Source organism: Tasmannia lanceolata, unplaced genomic scaffold, assembly GCF_043159265.1.
Source record: "Tasmannia lanceolata isolate RefF3 unplaced genomic scaffold, GAP_Taslan_0.1 ptg001300l, whole genome shotgun sequence".
NCBI lineage: Eukaryota > Viridiplantae > Streptophyta > Magnoliopsida > Canellales > Winteraceae > Tasmannia > Tasmannia lanceolata.
The window spans coordinates 1-15,348 of NW_027519960.1; the positions used below are offsets into that span (position 1 = coordinate 1).

At 38.6% G+C, this 15,348-nt stretch overlaps 1 long non-coding RNA gene and 1 pseudogene across 2 annotated transcripts; one reads left to right on the top strand and one right to left on the bottom strand.

Annotated features, from left to right (window-relative positions):
* The first annotated feature begins 6 nt into the window (after positions 1-6).
* LOC143869512 (protein REDUCED WALL ACETYLATION 3-like) lies at positions 7-3,075 on the top strand (annotated as a pseudogene).
* A 5,762-nt stretch (positions 3,076-8,837) lies between these two features.
* On the bottom strand, positions 8,838-14,429 carry LOC143869513 (uncharacterized). Of its 2 annotated transcripts, none has more exons than XR_013244725.1 (4): positions 11,022-14,424; positions 10,416-10,719; positions 9,885-10,023; positions 8,838-9,175 (listed from the first exon to the last, which is right to left on the bottom strand). It is a non-coding gene; the product is annotated as an uncharacterized LOC143869513 (long non-coding RNA). The 2 variants fall into 2 exon arrangements; XR_013244726.1 differs by lacking the exon at positions 8,838-9,175 and adding an exon at positions 9,448-9,468 and having other exon boundaries at positions 11,022-14,429.
* Between the last annotated feature and the right edge of the window lie 919 nt (positions 14,430-15,348).

A 15,348-nucleotide genomic window follows, 5' to 3' on the forward strand; every position in this document is an offset into this window, starting at 1 on the left:
ATAATGCAATTCGAGTGTTCATTGCCGTTATGTCTGGATGACAGGATTTGGGAACTTCTCATATTATTACATTCGAAAGGATTTTAGCCTTGGATGTTTTGCTCAGGTTCCATCATGATTGTTTCATCCCATCACTGTTTTTACAATCAGAAGTGATATGTATTCTGATTTATCTTTCTTTCTCTGACCAATCTAAAAGATATATATTTCTTGTCTTTCAAATGTAGATGATGTGGCGGCTAAATTTTTTGGTGACTATTACCTGCATTGTCCTTAATAATGACTACATGCTGTACTATATTTGTCCCATGCACACACTTTTCACTCTTATGGTGTATGGAGCACTCGGAATCTTCAACAAGTATAATGAGAATGGGTCAGTGATGGCTTTGAAGATCATCATGTGTTTTTTGGTGGTTATCTTCGTTTGGGAAGTTCCTGGAGTTTTTGAAATTCTCTGGAGTAGGTTAGTCACCTAATTAGCTTCATTATGCTTCATCCAGTGCACTGTAGGGCTATTGGCTAATTTACAACCATAATAATGCTCTCGGATGGAGGGTACACTGATCCAGCTTCAAAACGAGATTTTCCTCGCTTGCATGAATGACATTTCAGATCAGGACTCGATCGCTATATCTGGATCATTGGAATGATATATGCCTACTATCATCCTACTGTAATTTCTTGCACACCTTTTGTGTAGTTTGATCAGCCACACTCATTATGGTTCTAGCGTACCGTGTGATTGATGAAGTTGCTTTCCGGGTGTAAAGGTTGCTGAACTTTTGAAGCCTTTTTTTGTCGTAGGTTGAGAGGTGGATGGAGAAATTAGAAGAATCTGAAACCAAGCGGAGGTTGTCAATTAAAACAACCATTGTGGCGCTTTCATTAGTGGTAAGTTGCATGGTTTTTGTCGGTGATGTCTCTATTAACGTGATCAATTATCTCCAGCGTATCAATAACTTTATCTCTTTCCAATCTCTAGGAATTGTCTGGTTTAATTCTTCTTATTCGTGTAGGCTGGTTATATGTGGTATGAACATATTTACAAGCTGGACAAGGTTACATACAATAAGTTCCATCCTTACACATCATGGATTCCCATAACGTGCGTATGGGGGAGTTTTTATTGTGTGTAGTAGTAGTTTTTGTTGTAGTTCTAATCTAATATGCTATTTATAACTTGCCTCTGTTTCATTTGTTCTCCAGTGTTTACATCTGCTTGCGAAATTTTACACAACAGCTTCGTAATTTTTCTTTGACACTCTTTGCGTAAGTGCCATCCACATGATTGATTTTTGCTCCCCTTTCAAGCTCCAAAGCTTTTGGTTAACCAACATTTGCAGTGTTCTCCATTTTTAATGGCTCTCTGTTTTTAGGTGGCTTGGCAAGATAACACTGGAAACCTACATTTCCCAGATCCATATCTGGCTGAGGTTTGTGAACTTCCACTGCACCTCTCTAATTGTTTCAGTTCATATCCGGTGCCGTACAGTTATTTAGTTCCGTGTGTAATTAACTAGGTTTGAGACTGACAGAAGAACATGTCTGAGTCTGCTCGAAAAAACATAATTGATTTTGCCCCCCTGCTTCCATTTCATTTGTTTCTGAAAATTTTCCCTATCGTAGCTAATGGATTGGCTTTTTTTCTATATGAACTGTCAATCTCCCACTTAGTAAACCTGTTTGTATCAGACTATCAGAGCTTCAAAATGGCAATCTAAGAAGAGAAATTGAATCTGCTCTGTCATGCATATACTTCTAGGTTCTGTAAGGGCATGTGTTGGCAACCGTGAAAAATTATTTCATAGAATATTCGTGGGCCCAACTGTTAAATAGGAGCTGAGAAGGAAGGAGAGACTTATTTCATGGAATATTCATGGGCCCAACTGTTAAATAGGAGCTGAGAGGGAAGGAGAGAGTTCAGGGGGCATGAGTGGAAGGAGCATGGAGATTTTATGAGAAATCCCTAAAAACAGTAAAAAAAACCCTACTTCAAATTGAGTATTTTTCCTGTTTTTCGGGGGCTTTTCATGTTCTCTCATTCCCACCCTTTCAAAGTCTCTCTTTCTCTGCCCATCCTTCACAACAACTGGCCCCACTAATATTCCATAGATTTTTTTTTACCTTTTCAATGGTTGCCAAACTTGCCCTAAATCTCTACATTGTATCCTTTTGTATGTCCAATGGTTATAGTTTGCCTCACGATGTTTTAATTTATCCATAGACTTGTTTAGAGTACATCAGCGTTGCCACATCTGACAGCGGTACATCCATAAGGCTTTTACTCGGTATTTCTGGAAATTGTTGTGTCCAAGTCTCCAAGTTCAAAATGCTGTCCTTACAAATTTTAAAAATATGTTTTTGTATTTTCTCCTCATGAATACGCAGGTTAAACATGCCCAATGGACAGCCTAAGTGGCTCCTTTGTCTCATTCCAGATTATCCGATACTCAACTTCCTGCTTACAACTGCCATTTATCTCCATGTAAGTGTACCACATCTTGACCCTTAAAAACGTCTGAAGGAAAAAAAAAAGTATCTTATTTCAGCACATAGTTGTGCCACTTTTACTTGCTCCTCAGTCCCAGTGTTTTGCATTTCCAGATATCCTACAGGCTCTTCACGCTGACAAGTTCGCTGAAATCTCTCTTCATTCCAAGTAAAGATAACAAGCGTCTGTTGTACAATTTAATAGCTGGAGCTGCTATTTCCCTCTGCTTGTATTTTATTTCATTGATTCTTCTTCAGATTCCTCTACTTGGGGTGAGCTTTCTAACTTCTGTTAGTATCAGAACCTTAAGAAACTGCTCAAGCTGAACTTAGGCCCTGTTTGTTTTGGATTTTGAGAACCGATTGTGGGTCCAAAAGTGACTATTAGACTCAAATTTGTGTTTAATTTTAAGTCCAATAATCTTTCTGGACTCACAATCGGTTCTCAAAATCTAAAACTAACAGGCCCGTAATCTTTCTTTATCATATGAAATAATCAACTGTTACGTTTTCACAGGCCTGATGGATTGAGATCCCTTGATGGTTTCAAGGTGATTTGTTTGATGAAAACCGAAAAATTTCTGGTTCCAGTTAATAAGCGGATCGGAGCTGAAGGTTTTGTTTGAGAATCAGGCTTATGACGCTAGCGTTATAATTTTATTTTGAAGAAAAGTGTATCCAAATATCTTGAATTGTGCTTTTGTATCTGGCGCAAATCTATGGAGGAAGAGGGAAAGGATATGTTGAGCAGAATAGTAGTATGGACAGAAAGGAGAGGAGATTCATGGAGGGGAGGTAAATTTGTTTTTTTGCGTTCTTCTTGAAGATGGCCATTTATCTTTGTTCATTTTTTTCAGCTGGTAAGAAGCTGATGGCAATGGAGGCCGTTGAGGTACACTCATGTTTGTATGATTCATGTGGTAGCAAATAAATTCAACACTCAAAATCTATTCTCTTCTTCTGTCTCATTCTTGTGGTGTAAAATAATAAATGTCTTTTTTATAGGAAAGCTGGGGTTGAACCAAAGAACCCCCAAGGATGGGCAAGATTGGCAAACATGAAAAAAAAATTAAATTTTTTTATGGAGTAGTTGTTTACCTAGACCATGTTTGGGAGCAATAAAAAAAATTCCGTGGAATATTAGTTTATCCACTGCTGGGAGATGAGCAAGGAGGATGGGAGGAAATAATTAAGAGTGCATGAGTGAGAAGAGGGTGAGCAAGTGGCTAAACAAACATGGGCATAGAGGGCTAGTGAGAGAGAGATTTGAGGGTGAGGTAAGATGGGGCCAGAAATCAGAGGAAAAAAAAATCCTTGTTTAGAATTAAGTTTTTATTTTCGCCCACTCTCCTCACTCGCCACCTCAACTCTCTTGTTCTCCATCGCCTCTCACATTAGGGAAATCAGGATTCGCCATTTTGATTACTGAATCTAAGGTAACAATTTAAGGAAAGCCACTATGCTCTTCTCTCACATTGGGTAAATCAGGATTCTCCATTTTGATTCTCACTTGAATCTATGGAGACAATTCAAGGAAAATGGAGGATCTTTTTTTTCTTTTTTTTATGCATTTTCTGTTAGATTAGACGAACCATCTTTTTTTAAGACAAAATCGACTTGTTTCTTAACAAATGGGTGGGAACTCAAGGCTGAAACTCAGTTCTTCCAAAAAAAAAAATTCTTGGGACTTTTGTGGAACAAAAAACTTCCTGGAAGATTGGTGGTGGGAAAAAAAAACTCTCTGGAAGTATCCCGGTAAAATAAAAATCCCATGTTTGGTTGACCGGACTATGATGGGAAAAAAATTCCCGGTAAAATAAAAATTTAATAATCTTTAGTGAAACATCCTACCCCTCGTATAATAACAACACCCATTCTAGTTTTTAGTTAAAATTCTTTCTTTTTGGAGATTTTCACTAATGTTGGATGATTTACTAGGGCTGCAACTCGAGCCGGGTTTTAGCTGACCCGCATCGACCCGACCTGAAAATAGCTTGGGTTGGGTTCAGGTTTCATGGGTTTCGCGTCGAGCCGGGTTTAGCAAAAGCCCGCATGAATCTCGGGTCGAGCCTGGTTTGAAGGGTCCCGACCCGAGTTACATAAGTTATAGTGTGTACATTTTTTTTCTATTGTTAGTTAAAAGTTAAAAGTGAAAACCCACACCCCACTGTTATTGTATGTGAGTGTAGTTGATTCAAGTGTTTGATTCAGCATTGTTTGATTGTAATTACAACATTGTTTGATTACAGCATTGTTTGATTCAAGTGTAATTACATCATTGTTTGATTCAAGTGTAATGTGAGTGTAATTTCTGCTTCTATGAGTTGAGTTGCCTTGCCAAACAAGAATTTTCCTTAAAAAATTGCGTCAACGTGAAAAAACCCGACTCGACCCGAGATTTATCATGGGTAGGGCCGGGTTTGGGAATCGTGGGTTTTCCGAAAAAAAACCCGACCCGACCCGACTTGAGATATTTCTCGGGTTGGGTTGGGTTCTCCAAAACCCGACCCGCCCGACCCGAGTTGCAGCCATATGATTTACAATAGAGCTCAAGGTGTGCTTATATTGAGCACATACATGATTTTTTGAAATGGATTGAGCACATACATGATAAACATAGAAAGAGATCAAGCAGACTATGGAAAGAGATAATGATGGAATATTCTAATCTAATCTACTTACTAATTAAATCTAGCTGCCTATTCTAGTGGGTTGCCTCATTAACCAATTTGCCTAATCTCCCACAAGAAGATCTAACAGTGAGATCTACACTTAATCCAACGGTGGATTTCACATATTCTAACATGCCCCCCCAAACGTATATGGATTGAAAATCGATATACATTTGATTACAATAAAAATCCCCAATATGAAAAATAAAAACCTTCACTTGAAATTCCCATAGGAAAATAGAATCCTATGATTTGAGCACGCTGATGAATTTTGATGATGAATATCCCTTGATGTTATAATATCCTAATGTTGTTGATGAAACGCCGCTTGTTGATATGCCGCCAAGAGGGCTTATAAAAGCCAATGGATCATAGATCCTAGAGAAGACTCAAGCCTCGATGGGCGAGTAATAATGAGTCACTACGGACCAATGCCGGAATGGGCAAGAAATGGTGGGTCACTATGGACCGACGCCGGAATGGGCAAGAAAAGGGTGGGTCACTATGGACCGATGCCAGAATGGGTAAGAAATGGTGGGTCATTATGGACCGATGCCAGAATTGGCAAGAAAAGGGTCACTATGGACCAATGCCAGAATGCGCAAGAAATGGGTCACTATGGACCAATGTTGATATGGGCAAGAAATGGGTCCTTATGGACCAATGCCGGAATGGGCAAGAAATGGGTCACGATGGACCAATGTCGGACCATGGACAAATGTCGGAATGGGCAACAAAGAAGAGTAAAAAAAAAGAAGAAATTGGTGGCAATTAATGGCTTGCGGCAAATACGAAAGTGTGCAAAAGAAAAATTGGGACATTGGAAGGAATTTTTTTTATTTTTTATTTTTATCAAGAGGATGTATGCATATCAAATATGGGGGTATGCATTTTTCGCATATGATAAGGCAAGAGAGAAGTAGAAAAAGAAAAGGAATTGGAATAGGTGCCACTATCAAAATCATATGGATTGGAACAAGGTAAATGATAAGGGAAGGGGGTGCCATCACCAAATCAAGGTTTATTGCATAAAATCTGTGAGTGAAAATACCAGCCGTCAAACGACTCAAACCCAGTCATTTCTGTGGGAAGTTACAAATTATTTTTTTAGCATCTAAATGATTTCTATCCCCTTCTCTTTTCACATGCATCATATCATCATTTCTCAAAAAAAAAAATTGAGGGTTTGCAATGATGGTGGCGGGGAAAGATGGACTTGAAGGAAGAGATTATGCCATGAGAGGCAGTCCTATCAATTGTTTCCCCCCTTTTTTTTTTTTTTTTGCAACACTCGGCCCTCTAAGACAGAGAATAGGTGGGCATGCTCTTCTGGGTTTGGGATTCAAAGAAAAATTGTTGAGGGCAACAAGGGCTGATGGTGTTTTGGGATGCAAGAGAAAATAAAGAAATAAAGCAATGATTGAATTAAAGTTAAAGAAAAATCAATGAGATCAAACGAGACCGGGCGGATGGCCGACGGCTATAGCGGCCGTCCGCCGGAGAACGAAATCAACACTATTGTGGTCAGGTCCGGATTGGATCTTCTTGCTTTGATACCATGAAGAATTTTGGAGATTTTCACTAATGTTGGATGATTTACAATAGAGCTCAAGGTGTGCTTATATTGAGCACATACATGATAAACATAGAAAGAGATCAAGCAGACTATGGAAAGAGATAATGATGGAATATTGTAATCTAATCTACTTAAGCGTCTTTGTTCGAAAAATATGCTTTAATCGCTTTGGTGGAGAGAGAGAGAGAGAGAGAGAGAGAGAGAGAGAGAGAGAGAGAGAGAGAGAGAGAGAGAGAGAGAGAGAGGATCCTCCTTGCCATATTTCATGAATGGATCACTCATCCACGAAATATTTCGTGATCCCAAAAAATTTCAACACATCTGTTTCATGACCATATGCTGGATTGGATTGTAAGAAAAACATTTCAATGGAAAAAATTCTATTTAAAAATTTCCCTTTCCACTATTTAGAGTAAAACAACATGATATTTTAGTTAATTTAGAGGGATATGATCATAAATATAAGACCCCTCTCATTAAAAATTAGGTGGTTCAATTTATTTTTTTGTTGATTTGAAAATTTTATAAAATTTTACATTCCAAACTATTCAATTTCTTGCAATCCAAACAGGGTTGGTTCAGTGGCTTTATTTTCTAGATATGCATGTCATTGCAGTTTAATCACATTCTGCTATTTTACTTACTGTACTTGTAGTAGAGCCGTGTGTTGCATGGGAACGGAAAAAAAAAAAAAAAAAAAAAAAACAAAGAATCAAAGGAAGCGAATGAACAATATATCTTCATACAAAAAGCATTATAAATTTCCTACATATACAAACTTCCAAAAGTTACTATAACCTCGATTTATGAAATATTATACTTTCAAAAAATGAAGATTATCTTATACAAATACAGCGAAAAGGAAAAATGTCAACAGAAGGTTTCATCCAAAAAAGCGATGGAGTCCTGAAAAATACTCGAAGATCTTGGAGTCACTATCATAAGAAAATCCAAAAGAAGTTTTGGACTCAAAATTGGTACTCAAAATCCAACTCAAACGGGGGCCCAAGGAGTGCAATCATCAAAATAAAGGAGTCTTGATATTAACTTCTTAGATATCTAAAAAAATAGAAGCCCGCATGACCACTTGTGTTGGTCATTTTCAAAACAAAGAAGACACACTATATGGTCTTAGCTGGCATTAAGAAGGGACATCGAATTGATTAGATAAAGATTTTAGGTATTCTTGGAGGAACCCTAAAGGGAGAATGATGTATAAAGTTCCTACAACGCAAAATTGTCTTATACTACTAAATTACATTGCAGAGCCATCACTAAAATAGTAGATAATATAAAAATTAGGCGTTAAATATTGTTCAAAATAGAGGATTGTACTTAGTTTCGGCTTGAGAGAGAGGATTTGCTTATTGGGGGAGAGAGGATTGTATTGATTTATCGTGAAATATCAGCAAGAATGGCCAAAATCATATGGAACATGAACTGCCTTCATTTCACATAATACCCTCACCAAATGATAGCCATTAGTGTGCCAAATTTTAAAGAAAATATAGCCGCATTAAACATTTAAAAAACTGAGCAGAAAATATTTGCTCTGCTAAAATCAAATACTATTTTGTAAGAACCTTGCTACCTTGGTATAAATTATATTTTGTAAGTAACATTGTGAACATAATGTGATTGCATTTAACTATTTATAAAGATTTGAGAAGAAAATAATTGCACTTAAATATTGTATATCTTTTTTGCCACAATGTTACCATATGCTGGAAAGCCACTCCTCTTTGGGCAGCAAAGGGATGCGAAAGAACACCCAAAATGATACCTAATCTTAAATGCCCTTCTTTTAGTAAAATGAAACTAAAAAAATCCCCAAGCCGAAAGGGTGATACTAACAAAACACCCAAAGGAAGGATATAGAATACCCAAAAAAGGAAAAGGAAAAGCTATCTTTTTAGTCTCTTCTTATTACCACTCACTCTTTTCACCTACGTTTTTCTACAGATGGGTGTTGCTTTTACTGATAAATCCTGAATATATAAAAGACAAAAAAATTGATGTGATTGCTAGAATAAAGGTTCAACTATGAAAAAAAAAGAATTTTGACGTCTGCTTTATAAAAATGTCAAAAGAAAATAGACCACAAATAAAAATAGACATATTCATTCACTTTCTATAACTAATACATTAACAATAAAACTTGAAAAGAAGAAACTCACTAGAGATCAACTCACTTGTATAGAGGTTTTAAAGCTGTCCATATACCAATGAGAACAATCATTAGAAAATTAACAACCACGTATATACAATGAGCAAATTCATCTTCCAAAACACACTGGTTCAATATATGCAACTGATGAAAATCAACCAAGAGCTAAGAAACAACAAAAGGTGAGGTTAACCAAGAAATCAGCCCATGTGTGCCTCTTCAGAAAATTGTCTTCATGAATGGAATTCTGTTTTTTCATACTGGTTTCTGCAATGAGCCACAAAATCAAAAGGGAGAAAACATAATAGATGAAAAATTGGGAGAAAATATTTTTGCCCTTTTGGAAAGCCTTATTAGTGGTGGGTCATCGAGGTCATTGCCGAAGTCTTGGTGAAAGCTATCGAAAAAAGAAAAGTTCATTCTTACATCGGGCGGGAGGAAGCAGAGACCATCGATTTTTTTTATGACGGAAAAGCAGACCTTCCAATTCCAACTTCTTAAAACCAAAACTGACCAACCCCCAAAATCCAGATCTACATATCAATTTCCAATCCGCATATCTCTTTAAATCATAAAAAAGGTAAAAAAATAAAATAAACACAAAATCTTTACAAAATCCAATAACAGTAGACACACATGAAGGTACAGATAAATAGCATGAAAAGATTAGAATTCTATCATAACCAAACACTGCCATAAAAAATCTTACCTGAAGCCTTTCTTAACACACACACACACACACACACAATAGATCATTCCAACTCTATATTGGACCGGCATTTGCAAAAGAGTAGAAACCCAACTCTCATACACAACTTCTAGAAGTTATGCATTACTTGATTCAAAAAAATCACAAATCCTAAAAAATCAAGATCAATAAAATCTTTAAAACCCAGCTTATTGCCTCAGGCGAATTATATACTGACATGACTGTGATAATTTAATAAAAAAATGATCAAGGAATTAGCTTTTTTACCCTTGAAGGCTTCACCAGAGATGCCAGTAATTCCTTTTAGCATCCTTGCAAGCCTGTCATTGGCATCCTCCAACTAGTCCGAAAAATCCATCGCATGATTTCTTGTACCATCATTATTGGCTGGTGCCAAACTATGATTCTACACAATGAAAAAATTGCATGGCCATAACTATCGCTGTCAAAAGGTGTAGTGGACTCCATTACGAAAAATAATTTGGCAAAAAAAAAGAGAAAAAAGGTTGTAGTGTTTCGATAAGTCTAGGTGAAAGGTATAAGTGAAAGGGAAAACAACAAAATCATTAAGATCCGTGTTCTTCTTATCTCACGTGAAGACTAAAACAAAGAAATTTGAATGTCACAATTTGATCGGTTGGCAGTATGTTTTGGTTTATTAATTAAAAACTATGGACATGAAGAGTGAAAGCATGAATTACCTAAAAGACGAAAATTCAGATAAAGTCCTCCCATGCGAGGCTGCTCGAATTCACATAATGAAGCGGAGATTGAAACAAAGAAGGAATTTAAGTTTACCTAGAACGGGACCCATTTGCGAAAGAGCAGGGGGACGGAGCAAAGACAAGCAGAAGGAATTTTAGCGGCTCTGTAAAGTAGAAAACCATGGTAAAAGCATTCGGGTTGTCTCTGCACGAACTTGCGAAACAAAGGTAAGCCCATTGGAGAAATGAAGTAAAAACACAAAGAAAGAAACCAAAAAACCCCAAAGTGCATCCGCTAATCAATCAACAGAGAGAACACAAACAGAGAAGGAATTTTGGCTGATCCTAAAGGAGAAAGCCCTCAATTCTTTTCTTTCTAACTTGTCACTACATTAAACCTGTGAAACAAAGGAAAGCTCATTAGAGAAATGAAACATGCTATTCGTGTAAGAAAGGCTAGAAAGAAGGAAACCCATAAAATTACTTTGAACAAAAAGATAAGGAATCCAAAAGAACAAATAGTTATATAGGCAGCGGGACCGAACCAAAAAAATTTGAAATGCAAGGGAAAAAAGGCAGCAAGGATGAAACAACAAATCGGAATCCAAGAAAAAAAAACCCAAATGGAACAACAAAGAACCTAATTGGTAGTTTCTCATTTTTAGTATTAAATATATAAAATTACAATCATATACCGTACCATACAGAAAGTAATGAAGTTTCAAGCTTTGGATTGGGTAGAAGCCCAGACAGCAAGATAATCATCTCAAAGGACCACCATTCAAGATTGATCATCATCGACAACAAAAAAACTCATTTAAGGTAAATTAAAGAACATTCTAGCTGAGAAAAACATGAAAACTTATTACTAAAATAGAAATTACCATATCATTACAGCAGATGGAATTGCAAAATGGAAGAATTCATTGATTCCTCGGAACACCTCCATTGAGAACAGTGTTAACGTATCTCATTCAAGATAACCACGACATACCTTCTATATAGTCAAGGCATCATGACATCATGCTGAATCATGAACTCTTCCATTCTGCAGCAGCCCAAGAAGGAAGATATCTTCAACATAATAAGATAAGGATTGATGATGTCACCCTTGACTAGCCAAAGAAGGAATGTCTTTCCAATTAATGCCATGTTGGGAAAGAGAATATTTTATTCATTCTTTGTATTTTATGTTCTTCCTTATATTGATTGATTGTAATCATGAAATCCTACTATCATGAGATATGACATGCTGTACTCTTCCATGTATAGAACACCCTATTCATTATAAGTATAGAGTGGCAATCCAACCAATGGATATGCAAACATTTGTCTTAATCTTTTGTTTTCATGGTATCAGAGCACTAACAATCCTCTATTGCTAGTCAAATCGATCCTTCTCTTCCTAACTCCCCTTCTTCTTCACTTCCTTTTCTCTCCCTTTTCAATGGCATCTACCATATCTGCCACTAGCTCTTCTTCCCTCCCACCGTCTGGTTCAACAATCATGCCCAATGTTGGATTGCTTACCAATATTTCTCATCTTGTCTCTGTGAAACTTGATAGAACCAACTGCTTATTATGGCATAGTCAACTTCTCCCTATCCTTAAGAGCCAAGACCTCTTGAAATACGTTGATGGTAGTCTCTCGGCCCCTAGTCCGTTTATCACGCAACCTGGCGATGATAATAATGTCCTCACCATCCCAAACCAAGACTATGCCACATGGGTTCGCATTGATCAAATGCTCCTCAGTTGGCTCAATGCCACTTTGTCCGACACCGTACTCGCTCAAGTTGTCGGTCTCCCTACTGCTCGTGATGTATGGCTCTCTCTTGAATCCACCTTCTCCTCTCTCTCCAATGCAAGGATCATGAGCCTTCGTTACCAACTTCAGTCTGCTCGCAAAGGATCCTTCACTATCACCGAATATCTCCAACAGTTGAAGGCAATTGCCGATGCTCTTGCTCTTATCCGTCAACTTGTAACGGATACTGATTTAATCCTTTACACTCTTAACGGTCTTGGATCGGACTATGAATCCTTCACCACTGCTATCTCCGTAAGAATTGATCCCATCTCTTTTTCTGAACTTCACTCCTTGTTGTTGCATCATGAACAACGCCTCGAGCATGCCCAACAACACTCCTTAGTCCACGCTCAGAACACCGCCTTTAGTGCATATAACAATCGTGGTCGAGGCCGTGGTCATTCCAACACCTGTCCCACTCTAGCCCCACCACTTGTCAAGAATGGCATTTTGGGAGTAGCACCACATAACTCAACCAATCAAACATCTCCTCTGACTTGCCAAATATGTCGCAAGCGTGGTCACGAGGCCCTCCACTGCTACAATCGTTTCAACCACTCCTATCAGCCTGATGATCTTCCTCAATCCTTTGCCACCATGAGTCTTCATTCTGGTGACCAACAATGGTACCCCGATACTGGGGCCACCAACCACATGACAGCCGATCTCAACAGCATGGCTCTTCACTCTAACTATTACGATTCTTATCAGATCATTGTCGGTAATGGTACTTCTCTTCCCATTACTCATACTGGTATGGTGCAACTTCAGACACCTCTCTCTACTATTCCCTTGCATTATGTTTTATGTGTTCCTGCTATTAAAAAGAACCTTCTCTCGGTTGCGCAACTGACACGTGATCTCAATTGTTTTTTTACATTCCATTCTGATGGGTTCACCATAAAGGATTGAGCCACGGGGATACTTCTCCACGCCGGACCGAATAATGGAGGCCTCTACCCAATTCAGCCCAATGGCATTCCACACTCACTGGATCATTCCGCTTTCCATGGACGTCGTGTTTCAGGAGATGTTTGGCACATGCGATTGGGACATCCTCATTTTCATATTCTTAATTCACTAGTCAACCGTAGTAGCATTTCTCTTACTAGTTCTTTGAAGAATAATGAACTTTGTTCTCATTGTCTTGCTGGAAAAATGTCTAAATTACCATTTTCATTATCTACTTCTATTTCTCATGATGCACTTGAACTCATACACTCGGACTTATAAGGCCCGGCACCTACTGTATCTAATGATGGTTTTCGATTTTACATGGTTCTTGTTGATGATATTTCTCGTTTCACTTGGCTATACCCTTTAGTCCATAAAAGTGATGTACTTAAATGCTTTATTCATTTTAAACGAAATGTTGAACTCGTTCTCCAAAAGCCAATACGAGCTTTTCAGTGTGATGGTGGAGGGGAGTACACTGGGAAAATTTTCACTTCTTTTCTAGACTCTTTTGGCATTGCTCATCGCAGGTATTGTCCTTTCACACCCCAACAAAACGGTGTGGCTGAGCGCAAACATCGTCACATTGTAGAAATGGGACTTACCTTATTGCATCAAGCCAACCTCCCTCCCACAGTCCTTTTGGGTCGAAGCATTCCAAGCTAGTGTCTATCTCATTAATCGGTTACCAACTTCAGTTCTTGGAGGAATTTCTACCTATGAGAAACTTTTTGGCAAACCACCCTCATATGATCATCTTCGTACGTTCGGGTGTGCTTGTTATCCCTAACTTGTTCCCTATAACAAAACTAAGATGGATTTTAAAACTCGCCAATGTATATTCCTTGGTTATGGGGCTCACCACAAAGGATACAAGTGCCTTGATCCCACAACTGGGCGCCTGTATATATCCCGTCATGTTGCATTTGATGAAACTAAATTTCCCTTTTCAGTTCCTTTCTCCTCGTCCATTCCACCGACCAACAACACCACTATTCTTCAATGGTTTCCACCGCTTGGCCCACTCCATAGTCCATCCTCTCCTTCCAACCCTGTGCCTGCCACAGCTCCTTCATTATCACCCATTGATTCTGCTTCCTTCGACTCATTGTCTCAGGTGGTTCCCTCTGAACCTCTCCCCACTGCAGATCAAGAAGGTCTGCCCAAAGCCTCCCTTCCTGATCCCCTACCTGAACCTCCCACTGGACTGGCTCCACATTCCCACGGTTCCACTCACCCAATGATAACAAGATTGAAAGATGGAATTAGAAAACCTAAGGCTCTCCTTGCTACCAAGCATCCTATTCCACTTTGCTTCACCTACTTTCCCCTTCCACCGATCCCACTTGTTTCTCACAAGCTGTTAAAGATTCCCATTGGCGTTTAGCTATGCAAGATGAATTCAATGCCCTAATAAAGAATCAAACATGGGTTCTTGTTCCCCCACCAAACCGGGCCAATCTTGTCGGATGTAAATGGGTTTACAAAACCAAATGCAATGCTGACGGTTCTGAGGAACGATACAAAGCTCGCTTAGTGGCAACGGGATTTCACCAACAGCATGGATTAGATTTTGAGGATACTTCCAGTCCAGTGGTTAAGGCTCCCACCATTCGCCTAATCCTTGCACTTGCATGCTCCCACCAATGGTCACTCCGTCAACTCGATGTACATAATGCATTTCTCCATGGAACCCTTCAAGAAGAGGTCTATATGCAACAACCGCCAAGATTTGTCGACTCCATACACCCTGATTATGTATGTCGCCTACGAAAAGCAATCTATGGCCTAAAACAGGCCACACGAGCAGTTTTGCGTGAGCATGGATTTTTTTGTAGTCGCTCTGATCCTTCTCTATTCACCAGACATACATTGACTGGCTGTATCTTCTAACTTCTATATGTTGATGATATGATCATCACGGGTAATGAAACAGGTATCACCACTTTGATAAACTTCTTGGCCTTAAACTTCAATATGAAAGATCTGTGCTCTCTACACTTCTTTCTTGGGATGGAGGTCACCCGCTCTCCCTCTACACTTGTGTTGTCCCAAAAGAAATATGCATTGGATCTTCTACAACGAACTTCAATGCTTGGTGCTAAACCAGTTGCAACACCTATGGCCTCAGGAACTAAACTATCGACATTGGAAGGGGAACTTCTCCCAGATCCTACCACATATCGCAGCATTGTCGGTGCATTACAATATTTAACCATGACCCGACCTGATCTTTCTTACGTAGTAAATCAGGTTTGCCAGT